This window comes from Protopterus annectens, chromosome 7.part0 (assembly GCF_019279795.1).
Source record: "Protopterus annectens isolate FY-2018-M chromosome 7.part0, PAN1.0, whole genome shotgun sequence".
Lineage (NCBI taxonomy): Eukaryota > Metazoa > Chordata > Ceratodontiformes > Protopteridae > Protopterus > Protopterus annectens.
Genome location: NC_056739.1, coordinates 1,524,890,602 through 1,524,908,545, shown reverse-complemented (window position 1 = coordinate 1,524,908,545; position 17,944 = coordinate 1,524,890,602).

Genomic DNA, 17,944 nt, shown 5'->3' with positions numbered 1-17,944 from the left:
ACCCTTCACAGTGGTACAGAAAATCACATTCTACCTGGCCTTGTTTCTGACACATGCTACCATATCCTTTGCCCGTCTTTCACTGCATTGATTTCAACAACAACTTGACTCAAGACCTTGTTTCTCTCAGCTTGTCTTGGGCCTCTTTACCAAAAAGAAGTTTTCCATATGTAATAAGTGCTGCCATGAGGACAGAATTTTCTTTGCAGCTGAATTTATCTTTTCTATTCTTTGATCCCTTATTTTTTATTAGTACTACATGAAAAAAAATGAAAAATAAGGGCCACAGTTTGAAAGTGTAACAGTAATGTTTGGATGTAATCAGCTCTTACAGTACAAAACACTTACCAAGTCTTCCTGCCACCCACATTAAATAAAACTATTACTTAACACAAACCATATAATTACATGCAGAAATCTCAATATAACCAGGTAAAATTGCAATACGTTGCCTACAATTCATCCAGGTTGTGATAATATGGGCAAGTGCCAGCATAGCCAGTTGGAGTTTTGTAAAGAATATGTCCTTTGAATATCAAACTGATTTATACAAGATGCTTGTGTTAGCAAATGTATTAGAACTGTATGCCATCTGTATGTCAAACTGATTTGTACAGATGCTTGTGCTGAAAATGTATTTGTGAGGGTTGTTTGTGTTAGAATCAATAGTGCACCCTGCTGAAAAGAAAATAAATGTACACATATTATTGTAACTGAATTAACTGCATATGTTTTAATACAGGATACTGGGACAGCAACTATTAACCAGCTAGCTTGCTCTAAGAAAAATAAGGGAAATGTAAATGAGCTATTAAACCATTAAAATGTCACCTCACAGTGCTGAATAGTATGGGAGATGCTAGGTGTGGAAAAAGCCTTTGTTCTTTAGCCCAATAAAAAGAGGGGAAGCCCCAGGCACTGCCATGCACATTTAGATGTGTATTGTAGCCATTTATGCCAAATTCCTGTCTCAGCTTCAAAGGGGAATACTGTGAGAACCTAGAGTCAGGTGACCAGATGAGGTCCTTCTGCCAGCCCTCTTGAAAATTATATTTTAGATATTACAAAGAGAAATCTTAGAATATTGAGTATTCAGTTTGGGTACCTGACTAAAAAGACTGCTCATGTAGTTCATCTTGCCTTGCCTAAGTAAGTTATTAGGGATCAGTAAATTCTCTTAGATTCCGTCAGTAATATAGTGAAGCTGAGTTTAGAGAGTGTTTTTCTTTATTTGTATCAGTCTGTCCATCAATGTTAATTTCAATATTTTCTGTGATTTCAACTCTGTAGTTTACTGTAAATATATATTCAGTATTTTCATGTCCTTTAATTATTATTAAATATATTTAAAATGTTTATTGTGGCTGGTCCTTGTAGAAAGTATCTAACCTTTGAGAGTACTTATATTTATTTGGTGATACTGTATGGGCCACTCCAGAATGCCTAGCTGTCTTGGTCAACTACTGTTATTTGTATTAGTATTAATATTGCACCATATAATTGGATACCCTTTGTAAGAGTCTTATAGTAACTGACTGGTGGCAGTGAATCTACCTTATAGTCTGGGCAAAGCTGGTAGAGAGGGTAATCTGTGCCACCCTTTCCCGTGTGTGTGTGTGTGTGTGTGTGTGTGTGTGTGTGTGTGTGTGTGTGTGTGTGTGTGTGTGTGTCTGTGAAAATTAAATCTTAAAGGCTGTGTGTGCCAGCTACTTGGGGCAGGGACATGAAGCACTGGGATCACAGAGAGGGTGCTGGAGGAATTGGCTTGGACACTTGGCTGAAGACCTAATCCTACAGCTGTACCAGTGGGGAGTCTTACTGGGGACCCAAAGGGAGACAGCTATATAGAAATCCAGAGCCCAGGCTGAGTGTGTTCCCTGTGTTCTCTTACGGAAAATTGTACTTGATGCAGAGAGGTCTGCATCTGGAAATACTGAGTGTATCCATTTGTATTTCACATGCATGTCCCACTCCAGTGTCAGTGGTGAGGTTTCAGGCTCCTTGATAACTGGCCCAGCATGGTGATATCACATATTGGTGGCCATCACATACTGGTTGCCAGCGGTGGGATCATCACATGCTCACACAGGTCATGAATGCAAGCACTTTTGTCACAAAAAATATTCTGGCTTGCCCTACTCTCTATCATTGTCATGTATTGATAACACTTATATTTTTATTTCTCACTGTCACTTCAGAAAGTCAGATTCATCACCATCACACATGCTGGTTAATATCCTTAGTACAGCAAAACCTCTGTAGTCAATTACTGCATTTATATCCATGTATGTACAATCATTAAATTACACCAGGTTAATGAACATTTTCTATCATCAGTAATCATTTCCACTGCTGCTGTCACAAAATCCAACTTCAAAATGACAAAAACTACCAATCTGTCAATGCTATTATAACATGCACATCGTACATGCAAGTTGTTTGAAAATGACCTTTAATTCAATAATGAAATAATGTTTTTAAGTGTTTCTTATTCAATAATAGTATTTCTAATAATATTTCTTTGTTGTAGTAAGTCTGTAGTATTCTAATACATTTGCTGCCTATCTTGGCTACTGGTGAATTAATATGGCAATGGTCAACTTATTGGCAGAAATTTAGGACCATTTACACCTGCTGTATTCAACTTAATCTAATTTACATTCACCTCTATGAATCATAGTAGTATGCAAACATTTCCTGAGGTGTATCAGTAAATCTTGGCATTTCACTAATTATGAACACATGCAAAATAACACAAATGCATTTCACAGTGCCATGGACATGCTGCAAATGTTTCTGAAGTTTTCTGCACTCCACAATTATCCCAAGCTTTCTGCGGAAGTGAACAAATGACCATAGACCAGCCAAAATAATAATGTAAGAGTATAAGAAGAAAAAAAACTAGAGTCATGTCAGTGTCAGGTCTCTAACAATCTGAAGTGTAATTCTTTTCTATCCAACATTGTGTGTTATGTCCTAGCACCTCAAGCAAATCATAACTTCCTAAATTTAAAAGTAACACACAGTAACATTTATTTCTCCCCATACTAAAAACAAATTCTGCTATAATATATGACTCATACTGATGTTAGGGTACAAAAAAAAAATAACCTTCACCAATAATCATTATTAATGTTGTTGTGTCTTTCGGCTTTTCCTGTTTAGGGGTCGCCACAGCATAACTCCGGTCTGCTAATGAATGGGAGTAGATTTCTTACGTGCCGAGTTGCCGGCCCTGATGCACAACCTTCAACGAAGGTACACCCATTCACGCATGTCTCCACACAGAAGACGCTCTAACTGGGAATCGAACAGGACAACGTCTTACTATGAGGCGACAACCATTATTAATACAAATTATTAATCATGTATTTCCATTTTAATGAAACATAGAAGAGAAAGGCAACTGGTTTCCTTTAAGAAAAAAAACTTCCACTTTTACAGCAATATCATTTGTATTTAACTAGAAATTTAATTTCCTTGGAAACAGTTTCAGTTCTATCATTACATCTGGCAAATTCATCCGAGTGCAATATACAGACTTGCCAATAATATAAACAGCTGTTGTAATGATTGTGGTAGCAAAAAGAGTTTGGTTAGGGTGATGTCACACCCTACAGGGAGTGCCTGATAAATACATCCCTGACCATACTTTCCTCATTCTTGTTCTGGCAATTTGAAAGATGGCAACTCCTGTGAAGGTGTGAGGGTATGCTCCTAGCTGGTCCAATAAGGAGACTAAAATCATACTTTACCCTCTGCATGATTCATATCAGGATAAGATTGAGTCATGCACAACATACAGTACTTGGAAAAAATTGATATATGACAGGAGTTGCATGAACACCTGTCAACCCTGACATGTATAACCTGCTCCAGTCAGCAGTGCCATCACTGTTATGATGATTTGATGATTTGCAGAAGTGTAGAACTGACCAGCTGCCCAAGTAGGTACACCAGGTTGTATCTGGAAGGCCAGAGTTATATAGTAAGTAAAACAAAAATGTAGTTACTTAAATGAGTCATATTAAAGATATTTTAACAAGTTTGCATAACTACAGGTATTGTCAAAGAAAGACGTGTACCTAAAAATATTACTTGTAATGCTATTATGAAATGCATAGGAACATGTTTGTGGTCATACATGTATCTTTTTAACAGAGATGCATATCAGTAATGTGTTAACAGATTTTAATAATATATGCAAATGTCACATAAGTCTATTAAAATAATCTGTACAAGTAACTGTGTAAATCATGTACTGGGATACAGGTATATGTAGATATGAATGGATTCATAAATAATGAAATTAAAATTACAATTACACATTTATAATTCAACATTATTGCAAAAAATGACTTATAACAGTTATATTAAATGCATCCAGTTTTATGTAAGCCATAGAAATATAGCTAAAGTGGTTTCTTAACACAGCTGATTTTATGAAAGTATTTCTAACTGCATGTACAACATGGCTGAAGTCTCATACACCACACCCTAGTTAGACTGCAGGTTGGGGATGCTGTGCCAGGTGAATGATCAGCACAAACTTTACTGAGAAATGTTGTTTTACTGCTATCTATTAGACACATTTATATAGAAAAGAAAATGCGAACTTCCTCAAATTGCTACATTTCTGTGTTTATGAATTAGTTATACCACAACAGCATTCCACACAGATTTCATACTTATTTTCCCATTGAATGATAGAGAATATTGGCATGATATTGTTCTAAATCATATAGATATGCTTATGTCAGAGAAAAAAAAAAAGAAACTGAATTCCAGTATAATTTGTTTGTTTTGCTAGTTTGTAATATGTAAGAGACATACAAAAAAGGATTTAAAATCATTATAGTACCATCAAAATAAAAGAGAAATGTGCATGTAAAACTGTTGTACTTCTTTTTTTTCTGCTGTTTTCTTATTGGTAATAAAACAATTATTTTTATAGCTTTGCAGACGAAAGAAATGCAAACTGAAACCATTATACTTCAAGCTAATGTCACTGTTTTTAAACTGATTAATTTGAATAATTACAAAGAGTATTTTTAGTATTGTATTGACTGTATTGCATGTACATAACTTGAGAGGTACACACACACCCATCAAGAAGTCACAAGCCCTTGCCATTTGAATTCATCACAAGTATGCATAAGCACTACTCATATCATTCTTCCCAAGTATAAAAGCACATCCCAAATTGGAACTCCCATTTTTTTGTATAAACACTTCCTGTACACTAGTTTTACTTCAGTAAAGATGTTACTGCATTGTTTCAAAAGTGTATGAAATGGCATGTAATCATTACTGTATGGATTTATTGTGCTTTTTCTGTTCTGTCTCTCCCCTGACATTTTTTCCTCTGTTTTTCTTATTTTGATTATACATTTCTTTCTATTTTATTGTTTTGTTTCTTTCCTGTTCATTTTCATTTTTTACAGCTATAAATCCATGAGGAGCAGGCAGGGCACGTACCTCCCTGGCTAGAGGCAGATCACCTTCTGCCCATCCGGGGATGACTTTAATGGGTTTGAGTGAAGGCACTGATCCTACAGGTACTCCAGCATGTCAGTCTGGCAACACTCACAGAAAAGGGGCTTTGGCCCGTGATGGAGGATGTACTAGTGGATGTAGGAGGCAGGAGAATTAGACAGTTGAAGCCTATCTTCAGCATGTAGAAGACATGCTGTCTCAGTTAGTGCTGACCACTGTGCCAACATAGACCCCTCCCTCTTCAACACTGGGTCCTCCACTGGAACACCATCTGGCAATGGATGTGTTTGAGGCTCTATTGAGTGGGAGTCCAGATGACTCTTCCTCAGCCCTTCTTCCCTTATCCTTCTCTTATACCCTCTTACCTTTCTACCTCTTTCCACAGAGAGAATTACCTTGTAGTCCACCTCTTTTAAGACTGCCATTCCATCTAAAGAAAGGTAAAAAACAGAATGTGGTCATCATATATGAGGCAGTGGCAGGTTTTTTTTTTTTTTTTTTTTTTTTGCAATGCAAGGACAGGGAATCTCTAACTGGGTACATTAAGCATGTCAGAGGCATCATTTTCACTACTCCTGACTACAGCTTGATCATGCCTTCCATGTTGCTATCATAATAGCAGCATAATAGCAGCCTTTCAGTAAGTAACTAGGAAACATGTATCGGCCTTCAGAAACACTAGCCCCTCCCCTCAGGATGGGCCAGCTGACATTAACCAATTGATCCAACCTCCATTTGCCCTGGATGCACCAGATCCCAAACTACTTTTATATAAATTCTATTTATTTTAAAGCAAATTGAACAACATATAACACCAAATCCATTTTAGAAAAATTAACAAATAACTACTGAAATATGACCATTAACCCCCTGAAGCAACACTACCTACAAGCTTAGTGTATTGCAAAACTACATAAATAAATCAATTTACTAATGAGGAAAAGGCATTATCAAACCATATCCACTAATTCCAGTCTACTTAAGGAAAACTGCCATTCAAAATGGATAGATCCCTCAAACTGTGTTTTTTTTAAGTTCATCCTTATTCAGAGTGCATCTATTTTTTTTAGGTCTTAGCACAAACACATAATTTAACAGTAGAGAACAAGACCCAACTTAATCCCAATGCCAAAAGCTACCTTTCATTGCTTTGGGTATTATTCCAAATATCCAAAACTTCCAGTCCAGGATGCATTTTAGCTTAAAAATAGCCCTCACCATGTTATCCAAATAGTCCCAGTGCAGTCTCATGTTATTACAACCCCAAAACATATGCAAATTGTAAGCATTATCTTGGCCACATCTCCAACATGTCCCACTGTGATTTCTTATTACACTTAGATGGTATAAGATACTTTCTAAAAATCAGTGCAGTTGCTGATCTTTATATCTAGGTCATCTATTCAGCCATTGGTGGCTCCCAAAGCTTATCCCATTCCTCTCTACTTAGTCACAGCATTTCCTGAGTTGTCTATCTTTTTCCATCCACTTTAAATTAGCATGTGCCTTACTGTCTCCAAGATTCTTATAAATAATCTCTGCCCTTTCTCTCTTGATACACTTTAATTTCTCCCATGGGGCTACTTTATAAGAAATTTCTACTAGTGGACATATACCAAATGTGGTCTATCTGCACAGACTCTAACCAATCCTTGTCTGAAAGATCATACCTGGACTTTATATCTTGAAAAGGGAGTAAGTGATTCAGTTTTTTAGTAGAAGAACTATCCCTAACATCTAATAAATATTCCCATTTCCAAATGCCTCTATTGATCCATTGCTGCTTCACATGAACAGTGACAACTTTCAGAATCATTGGGTGATCCCAAATACTATGTCTGGCCCCCCCCTACCTCACACTAGATTAAATGTCTTGATACACCCAGCCTATAGGACTTAAATCCAATCCTGTAGAATGTCATAAGCAAAACTGTCTACAGCCATATTCTTTATTTTGGTTCCCTCCTCTTCTCTTTGTCTCCACCACACATACTGACTCAACTTAAATGCTGTTACATGTGTAGTAAATGTGGCATTTCAATCCAATCCTGTGGAATGTCATAAGCAAAGCTGTTTACAGCCATATTCTTTATTTTGGTTCCCTCTTCTTCTCTTTGACTCCACCACACATACTGATTCAATTTAAATGCTGTTACATATGTAGGAAAATGTGGCATCCCCCAACCTCCAAAATATTTAGAGATACATGTCATTAAATCCCCCACCATCCTCTTCATAGTGCCCAGAGCATATGCATTCAATACTTCTTTTTTTCAAAAATGTTTTTTATTTTTCAAATACAGTTGAATAAATTCCATAGTATTTGTATATAACATCCTAAATAACTATGTACACTATTTACATCAGCCTAACACTGTAACAGAGCTCAATATATACAATTACTTTATAGGTATAACAATTCAGTTATCACAGTGTATCTGTTCAGTTATTGTAAAGTGTCAATCAATGATAACACTTTTTTCCATGGATTGTTAATAAATGGTTTAGGATGAATCCTTAATTCTTTAATTTTAATTTCCAACAATGCTGTGGTCTTCAGTAGGCTGTAGAAGTCTTCCAAAGTCAGTATTGTGTTTGTATTCCATCTTCTTGTTATACACTTCCTTGAGATTGCAAGTATTGTCCATACTAGATACATATTTAACTCATTCAAATGAGGACCTTCGTACCCATTTAATAATAATAGAGCTTTAGATAAGTTAAATGATCCATTAAATAAAGTGTGTAAAAAATTTTAATACCATTCCAAAATAGCTTAATTTTAACTCAGTCGAAAAAATGTGATCCCAATCTGCATTGTGTATTTGCTCACATCTCCAACATATTCCCTTTGTGGAAGAATTAATTCTAGTAATTCTGTCTGGAATTAATTGAAGCATTTCCAATTAAACACTTTCCAGTAAAGGATGTATGTTTTATTGATAATAAAATATTTGATTTAATTTCTTCAGTTAGCTGTAATGAGTATCCCTTTGTTATATAATTCCAATATGAGGATTTGGGTGTTGTTTTATAATTTATCAATATCTTGTAAAATTTCGAAATACTATTTCCCATCTCATAATCATATATATGAAGAATTGCTAATTATTCTGCATAAATCTTGCGAATACGTCAGAATGCTTTGTGTAGTTAGCCAATCTTGTTGTGGAATTTTGTATGTTGTTTCTGTTGTTTGCATATCCAGAACTTTTAGTTCTTTGATACATTGAAACCAACAAACACATCCTTTCTGTTCCCAGGAATTAATTATTTCTCTGTATATTTTATGTGGATAGCTCTTTGTAACTATGAATGGTGTTAAAAGATCAAACCAGATTTTTAAATCTATATTTGCATTAATACTTTTCCTAAATGAGTCAATGTAATAATTAATCATATGAGTTTTAGTGGGCTTAGTTGTGTTACATTGCATACTAATACATAATATGTGCCATGGCAAATTGTTTTTATCTGTTATTTGAATTGTTTTTGTAAATCAAATTAATTTATTGATATTACAGTTAGTAATTTTTTTCCAATTTGCAGAGTAATTTGGACTTATCCAGTCTGAGATTGTTTTAGATAGCAATACTTTTATATATGTTTCTATATCAGGAAAGTTTAATCCTCCCTGTTTCCATGGTCTGATATGATGTATTAAAGCTATTCTGTTTCTTTTGGGAAACCATAAAAATTTTATTAGGCATGAGTTTATTTCTTTGAGTATATTCCTTTCTGGCAATTGTTCTATTGCCAAAGCTATATATAGAATCTTGGGTAGTAAAACCATTTTTATTAACTGTAGTCTGTCTTCAAATGTTAATATTATTTTGTCCCACTTTTCCACAGAGATTTTAATTGTATTGATGATATTATTGTAGTTTTTTGAGACTAATTCATTATTATCCTTGCATAACTCAATTCCTAGATATTTTAAGGTAGATGAGACTAATTCATTATTATCCTTGCATAACTCAATTCCTATATATTTTAAAGTAGCTTTTTGTTTCCTTATAATGTGATTCCCCTTCATCTGCAATTCTTTTTTTAATTTAAAAATAAAAATTTTGATTTATTGAAATGGAGTCCTGAAGTCCTGTAAAATGTGTCAATTAAAATATCGAATTTTTTCTAATGTCTCTTTTGTATTGGATAATGTTAATAATATGTCACCAGCAAAGAGCATTACTTTAGAATTGTATTGTTCGTGAACATCTACTCCTTTGATTTTTGTATTGTTACATATTGAATCTGCCAATATTTCAATAGCCAAAACAAATAGAATCGGTGACATGGGACATCCTTGTTTAGTACCCTTTGTTATATGTATAGATTCAGAGGTGAAAGGACCTAGCTTAACATATGCTAAATTATTTGTATATATATTCTTTAGTAGATGAACAAAGGAAGGAGGAAATTCAAATAACACCATAATTTTGAATAAATAGACCCAATTTAGGAAATGAAAGGCTTTCTCTATATATAAGCAAATTATGAGTGTTTCTTTATTTTCTTTATTAACATAATCTATAAGAGAAATTATCCTTTTAATATTGTCATGTGTATGTCTATGATATATAAATCCAGTTTGATTATTATTTATTGTTTTGGATATTGGTATTTTCATTCTGTTAGTTAATATTGTCATAAATATCTTATAGTCATTATTTAATAATGATATAGGTCTATATAAGGTATAGAGGTTTGGGGATTTGTTTTCCTTTAAGATTGGTGTGATTAAGGAATATCTCCAAGAGGGTGGTATTAAAGCTTGCGACTGAATTTCTAAAAGAGTTTTATGGAAGAGGAATAGTATCTTTGAAGGAAAAAGTTTATATATTTCCATAATTTACCATCTAAACCTGGAGCTTTATGATTTTTACCCTTTTTTATTTTATCTGTAATTTCTTTGTATGATATGGGTGCTTGCAGATCTAGTTTTAATTTTTCTGGTATTTTTTTATATTAGAACATTTTTCATCTAGATTTAATTGTTCAATATGTATATTTTCTTTTTAGAAATGTTCCATATAGTGATTTCTATAGGCATCAAGAATGTCACCTATATCTAAGACATTTTCCCCTTTCTTTTCATGGAAGATACTTTTAATCTTATTAGCTTCTGATTGTATTTTGATTATTGTGGATACATTGTGTAGATATTTGGGAGAAGTGGCCAAGGTATTAATTTTTAGTTTTTCTAAAACTAAACTAGTTTTTTGTGTTAGAATTTTGTTGTATTTATTGTTTAATACTTCTACTTTCTTTTTCATCTCCAAATGATTTTGATTTTTGCAGCTTTTACTGACAGAAGTTTGGATTGTAGATCTAATAATTCAGAATCCCATTCTCTGGTTTTTTTATACCAAGTTAGGGCTTTACCATATATGTAAGCTTTTAATGAGTCTTGTATCATTATTTTATTTATTTCTGTGATATAATTAATATCTAAGAAGAACTGTAATTCAGATAATAACCAGGGTTTGAACTCTTTAATTTTAGTTATATATGCTGGAATTCTGGAGTTAAAGATTAATGGTTTGTACCCATTTTGAAGTTTTAGTATCCATTAATTGTGGTCTGAAAAGGGGCAGGGAGTGATTGAGAAATTAATGATTTTAGAGTGTAGTCATGGGCAGCAAATATTTTATCTATTCTAGTTTGCATACCAAATCTGTGATCTTGATGGGAAAACAACAAAGATTTATCTTCTTTAAATTTGAAAGTATCTACAAGATGAAATTATTCTACCCACTTGTTTAACGCTTTTGATACAGCAGATGTACGCAGAGGTCTTTTATATGTAGTTTCAGAAATATCAAATATACAGTTAAAATCTCCTCCTAATATTAAGTTGCCTTTATAATTATTGGAAATGAAATCCAAGTGTTTTTTAACAGTTCCTGTTCCAATGCCTGGGAACCAGTATAGGTTAGCTAGGGTCCGTATTCTGTTATTATATTTAACTATTAATAATGCGATAAGGCCTTCATTATCTTCATACTTATAAATGATTTCTGGGTTAATCACATTTGTTTTTCATAAAATTGTTACCCCTTTTGTATTTGCCTTACAAGTGGATTGCACCAATATCATATATTCCTTAGGATTCCATTTGTAATTGTCATTTTGTTTTGAAATGAGTTTCTTGAAGGAAGACAATTTGTGATTGTTCAGTTTTAAATATTTCAGTAGATTTGACCTCTTGCTAGGATGGTTTAAGCCATTGGTATTTAAAGATAATAAAGTTAAATCCATCTTAGGTTATTTAGACTATGTATTTTTTGTTTTATTGTGACTATTAAACATTTTCCTCTGATAACTATAAAGTATATGTTTGAGCTTTTAAAGGAAATTATCAATTTTATACTTTGAGTGTTTACCAATAAAGTACTGTTTTGGTCAGGCATACTAAAAATGTTTTTGTGAAATAACAAATTTAAATTAATAAATGTTAACAAAACTAAGATCCGCACTAGCCATGGAATGAAAATCATTCCTAACCTGATGGATAAACCTAAGTCCGTCAGATTATCACTGATACCTTGACAATCCAGAACATCTGAGCTCCATAAATTGAATTATCATATGGAGAATATTTATAACAGGAATAAGCAATAATTATATTATTTTGAACAGATATAGTACTATTGTAGATTAGGCAGAATTCTAACACAATATAAATGTCTGCTTATTGTATAAGCAATTAATATTTACATGAAAGATAGATGACAAGCAATTCAATCATAGTAAAGTAGGGTGTATCATATATAAAACCTCAGTAAAAGATTATAGCACACAGTTATTTAACATATTCACCCTTATTGATGAAGTCTTTCAAAACTTATTACTTAATATAATTAGATGGTAATAATATTTATACCTAATGTTTATAATACAATGCATTTTACTGGGTATATCAGAAATTATATTTACTTGTTTGCCAGCATTTAAGTAATCACTTTGTTGCTAACTTACTTAAAGCATCAAGTTTGCTTTATGTGAACATTGATGAAAGTTAGTGCATTTTAATTATCAGTGCATCCCTCTTCCCCCCATTTCCTACACATAAGGATTTTCATATCTGTCATTTCGTATTATAAATGAGTGAAATTATAGGTTAAAAACAACAAATTCACTTATTGTGATTAATGATTACAAGTTCCCTTCCATATTCATCAATTGTCATTTTATGGCATATACTGAAAGTTTTTAGATTTAAATGGCAACATTCTATTTTGTATAATCAGCAAAGGTTAAACTGAGTGATTATTGTCAATTTAATACTATTTTTTTCAGAATGTGATTGTTACATTCGGTGACATTCCTAGTACAGGCTTCTATTGTTTCCCTTGAACAACTTTTTCAGTTTGATGTCATGTATAAAACATTAGTTACTTTGGTAACAGTTTAAGTATTATGTATGGTCAAGATGGGTTACAAAACCACAATTCAAGTTAAAGCAATTATATGACTTGTTATGCACATTTGCTTATATGAGAAAATCATCATGCTTCCCCTTGATGTTCAATATAGTGTATGTCATTTATGACACGTTAAAACAGTAGTGTTATTATACACAAGCTCATGTTATTAAACTGAGTGTCTATTGTCAATTTAATATTATTTGTTTAGAATATGATTGTTGCATTCTGTGACATTTCAAGTTCAGGCTTCTATTGTTTCTCTTGAACAACTTTGTCAGTTTGATGTCATGTATAAAACATTAGTTACCTTGGTAACCACTTAAGTATTATATATGGTCAAGATGGGTTACAAAAACTACAATTCAAGTTAAACAATGGCATGACTTGTTATGCATATTTACTTATATAAGAAAATCATCATGCTTCCTCTTGATGTTCAATGTAGTGTATGTCATTTATAACAAGTTAATACAGTAGAGTTATTATACATAAGCCCATGTTATTAAATCCTGTCTTTAATATCTAAATTCAGCAGACTGCTTCATCTTATATGACAATTATATATTTATGTCTAGATTTACTAAAATCATACATTACATAACTATTGTGAGTGTTTTTCTTTTTTTTTTTTTTGGCTGTTGTTTAGTTATTTGTGAGACCACAAGCTGTATGTAATGCTTATTCTTATTATCAGCTCCTTCCCAGCTTGTTTATACAGTCCATAGACTTTAAATTATGAGATCCTTCTAGTTTCTTATTTGTTAGAAATATATTTCCATCCTTACACACATGTCAGTGCTTCAAGCACAGGCAACAATGCCCATCCAGTTTTGCCAGAATACCATTCACTAGTTCATGTGGTGTGTTTCCAGGCGGTTCTTAAAATATCCAAACCAATATTTGTCCTGTTCCATTTTATCAGCCTGTTCCATGCAGTGGACACTCTGCCAGTGAAACATTCAGCACACCTTCCATTCCCACAGATATTTCCACAAAAGAAATCTGATGACCCTCTAGCACTTCCCAGCAACCCAAACACCCATAGAATCAGCTATCCCCATATGTCCAACACGTCTGAGCAAGCTCACGCCCCAGACCATTGCAAAGGGTACTGTACAAGACCAACTGCTCTTAGTCTTTCACAATAACTCAGACTACCACTCTTATGTAAGTCCTTAATGTGTTTGGACCAAAATACATTTTAAATATAAAATTGCACTTATTATTTATTTTTTTTATTTATTTTTTTTTAATCAAGAATCAACTTAATGAGCTAAACAAAGTGTTGGGAGACCATCAATATGTGTACATGTGGTTTAAAACAGCCCTTTCATTTTATATATATATATATATATATATATATATATATATATATATATATATATATATATATATTTTTTTTTTTTTAAACCAAAAATGTTATTGCCAAGAATCATCTCAGAGGCTCCTCAGTGTCGTTAAGCATTATCGTTACTCTGTCTCCATTACCATAGCAACCTGACAGCATCTGATTCTGGGAGGGTGTCTGTGTACTGCATATCAGAGGGTTGTGATGCACCTGAAGCAAAGCTTCACTTCACTGCAACTTCAATCCTAAATTCCCTCCCTTTCAGCAAGGCAGCAGCCTGGAAAAGAACAGAGAGCAAACTGATAAAAAAAAAAAGTTCCCAACAAGCCGCCACAACAAGAGACAACACACTCCTCCAGCCCTCCACCTCTCACTCAGCAGATGTACAAACAAACCATTCTCTGCCTAAATATCCCAAATCACAGTTCCATCCACCCCCTCCCCCGGATCTAGGCCAAAACACCAAACGTCTCTTCTCAATTCACAACCATCAGTAAACCTCGATCACAAGCCACAACCCAAAACAGCAACATACAACAGCTACCAGACACCATTGCATCCACATACACCATGTCAGGCTTAAACAAACAGCACTCAAAACTATGATACCTGCCATAATTGATATTAACTATATTTAGACAGAATAATGATGACATTTGTACTAAGAGCTTGCTACTATTATTTAACCAGGATATACATGACATTTCTAGATCATACTTTAACTGAAGAAGGCATTAGTCTCCATGACAGCATTTTCTTTTCAAAACACTCTACTGTTACTGCTATTATATATGATGTTAATTTGTTACATTTGAGTCTGAACTCTGATGAATGGTACCTTGTTGAATTAGTTAATTAATTACTTAAATTATTATAAGTAAAATCAATGAAAAATGAACAAGATAAGTATTCAGTGAGTTCAAGTAGGGGAATAGAAACTTCTATGTTTGTATTATATGTTGCTTTGTTTAGCTTATATATAATGTAAATAGTAACCCATCTTGACCTACCTTTGTTTGTGAAGAATTATTGGACTCTTTGAACATTTTGAATAAATAATTACTGTTTCTCAGTTGTTTAAGAATCCCTCCTTTTTAAAAATAAAAACAGATGACAAATGATGTACTATATCAGTTGATACTTTGAGAGATGCAGTTGTAAGAGTTATTTTTTTGGGACAGCTATCTTTGAATCAGTTTTTTGTTTCTTCTTTCTAGCATCAGTCCAAGGATTTGTCTCTTTTATTCATTTAAGAGTAGGGGCCATTCATTACATTTCTTCTGGGATAGACATTATGTTGTTGTTTTTGATGAATATAGTAGCTTCTTCTAAGTCATTAAATGTTCTCATCTCATTGGCAAAAAGTATTTTTATCTTGGCTGGAATAGCCAGCTGTGCTTTAATGTTATTTTGTTTCAACAATTTTATTACTGGCCAGACTTTTTGCCTTTCTTCTAGTATTCTGGAAGAATAGTCATTGTCAAACCTTATCAGGCTTTGATTGTATTTTAAGGGTGATTTTCTCCAAGCAGATTTTAATATTAGTTCCTTGTTCAGAAATGAAAGAAATTTTATAACTATGGATCTAAGTGGAGTATTTGTTGAGTTAGAAGCAGGTTTCCTCAGTACTCTATGTGCCCTTTCAATTCCAAATTAAAGTCCCTCTTTCAAGTCTAAAAATTCAGGAATCCAGGTTGTTAAGAATGAAATAATGTCTTCACCTTCAGTGTTTTCAGGCAGACAAAAGATCCTTATGTTGTTTCTCCTTTCCCTGTTTTCTAAGTCATCTATTTTGTTATGCAGCCATGTATACTGTTTAAGCAGAAATTCTTTTTGGAATTCTTCCTCTTTGAGTCTCCCATCAATGTCATTTAGAGAAGTCTCTATATTTGTTATTTTTGTATGGTGTTGCTGTAAGAGTTTCTTAAGAGTATCAGTCTGTTTTTGAGAATTTAATTTGAGGTTTTCTAAGTCATTTTTAAAGCTATCCATCTTCAAAGATAGTTCCTTTAAGGTAGATGTCATCAATTGCAGTTCTTTTTTCAAAGCAGCATCTGGGTGAGAATTCCTTGAGTTGTTCATATTCAGTGACTCAATGTATCTCCAAGTTACTTGACAGGAACATTTTTGTATATCTCCGCCAAAATTGATATTTATGTAGTTTAGTAGTTTATCTATAAATTTCTGATGTTTTAAACTTGAAAATAATAAAAAATGTTTCTATATTATTATATTAGTTTATGGAGCTCTCAAAATTCACTGCTCTCAGTTGGCCATCTAGGCTCCACCCCCCATGCATTCAGTAATTCTTGTATAGCTCCGGTAGATGGATGTTTATCCATGAGAGGGATGTTCTTAAACAAGTGGCTAATATGTGGAAATATTATAGTTCTAATTGCCTGTATTTTCACTGACAAAGTAATGGCTTTAATTAAGATTGGACCAAATATTTTTAATTTTCTCTTTCAGTTAGCCCAAATTACTTACAGCTGCTGCTTCCACAAATTCCCAAGTATTAGTAACAACAGGATAATCTTCCATTGCTGTTTTCCAATTAACCTTACACACTCCCGTGATCACAGACTTGGCAAGATAGTACTGCAAGCCTGACATCTTCCCAAAGTTTTAGAAAATATCTAATACCTCTCTAATGACACTCTAGATATTTGTGGTTATAAGGGCGCAGTTGTCAGCAAACTTCAGAAAAGGACTAACTATTCCCTCATGTTCCCATTTCATTTAAAACATCCTCCTCACCTGTATTGCCAGCTCCTCTGTTCCTAAGACAAACAGTCTCAGGGAAAGTGGTCATCCTTGAAAGGTTCCTAGTTCTATTTTGTCTCTCTGTCTGATAACCCCCATTAACTATTATTCGGGAAAATGGAATTTTTTTTCAAACAACTTTATTGAATTATCACTTGTGACACAGGCAAATTTACATTTGTATAAAAGTAATCAAACTGTATTAACATAACAAACATTATACTTCACATATATTGTTATATATCATATAACCTAAGTAATATTGCATAAATTATTCAATTCCTGTCTTTTTTTTAAACAAGACACATCTTTATTAAACATTCACTTACTACACAGGCAATCATACAGTTATATAAATGAAAACAAACCACACCGACACAATCCAAGTTGCAAGCTTTTTACATCACAAACTAAACTTACAGGCTCCCAGTTGCAAACATTATACGTCACTTATAATCATAAACCATATTTACCCATACCAAAAACTTCTTACCACATAACCTTTTATACAACATTCCAAACAAAAATTCCCAAAAAATTGTATCAAATATCTTAGTTATATCAAAAAACACAAGTCACAATGCTGAACCAACCTTCCCTTCTTGATGCACAAAAAATCTCACCATCAACCAATTATCCATTATAGTCCTATCTTTCCCAAACCCATTCTGTCCCTTACATACCATTTGTTGCAATTCTAATTCCAGCCTTTTCACTAATATTTTAGAAAACATTTTAAGATTAAAAGATAATAAGCAAAATGGGGCTATAATCATCTAATTTCAGAATTCCCACTTTGAATTTATGAATTGCCATAATCATAGACTGATTTGATCATGACCATGGCCCACTCTCTTCACAAAGGCTGGAGAACTAGAGACAGCTTCCCACCAATGCCCACCCCCCC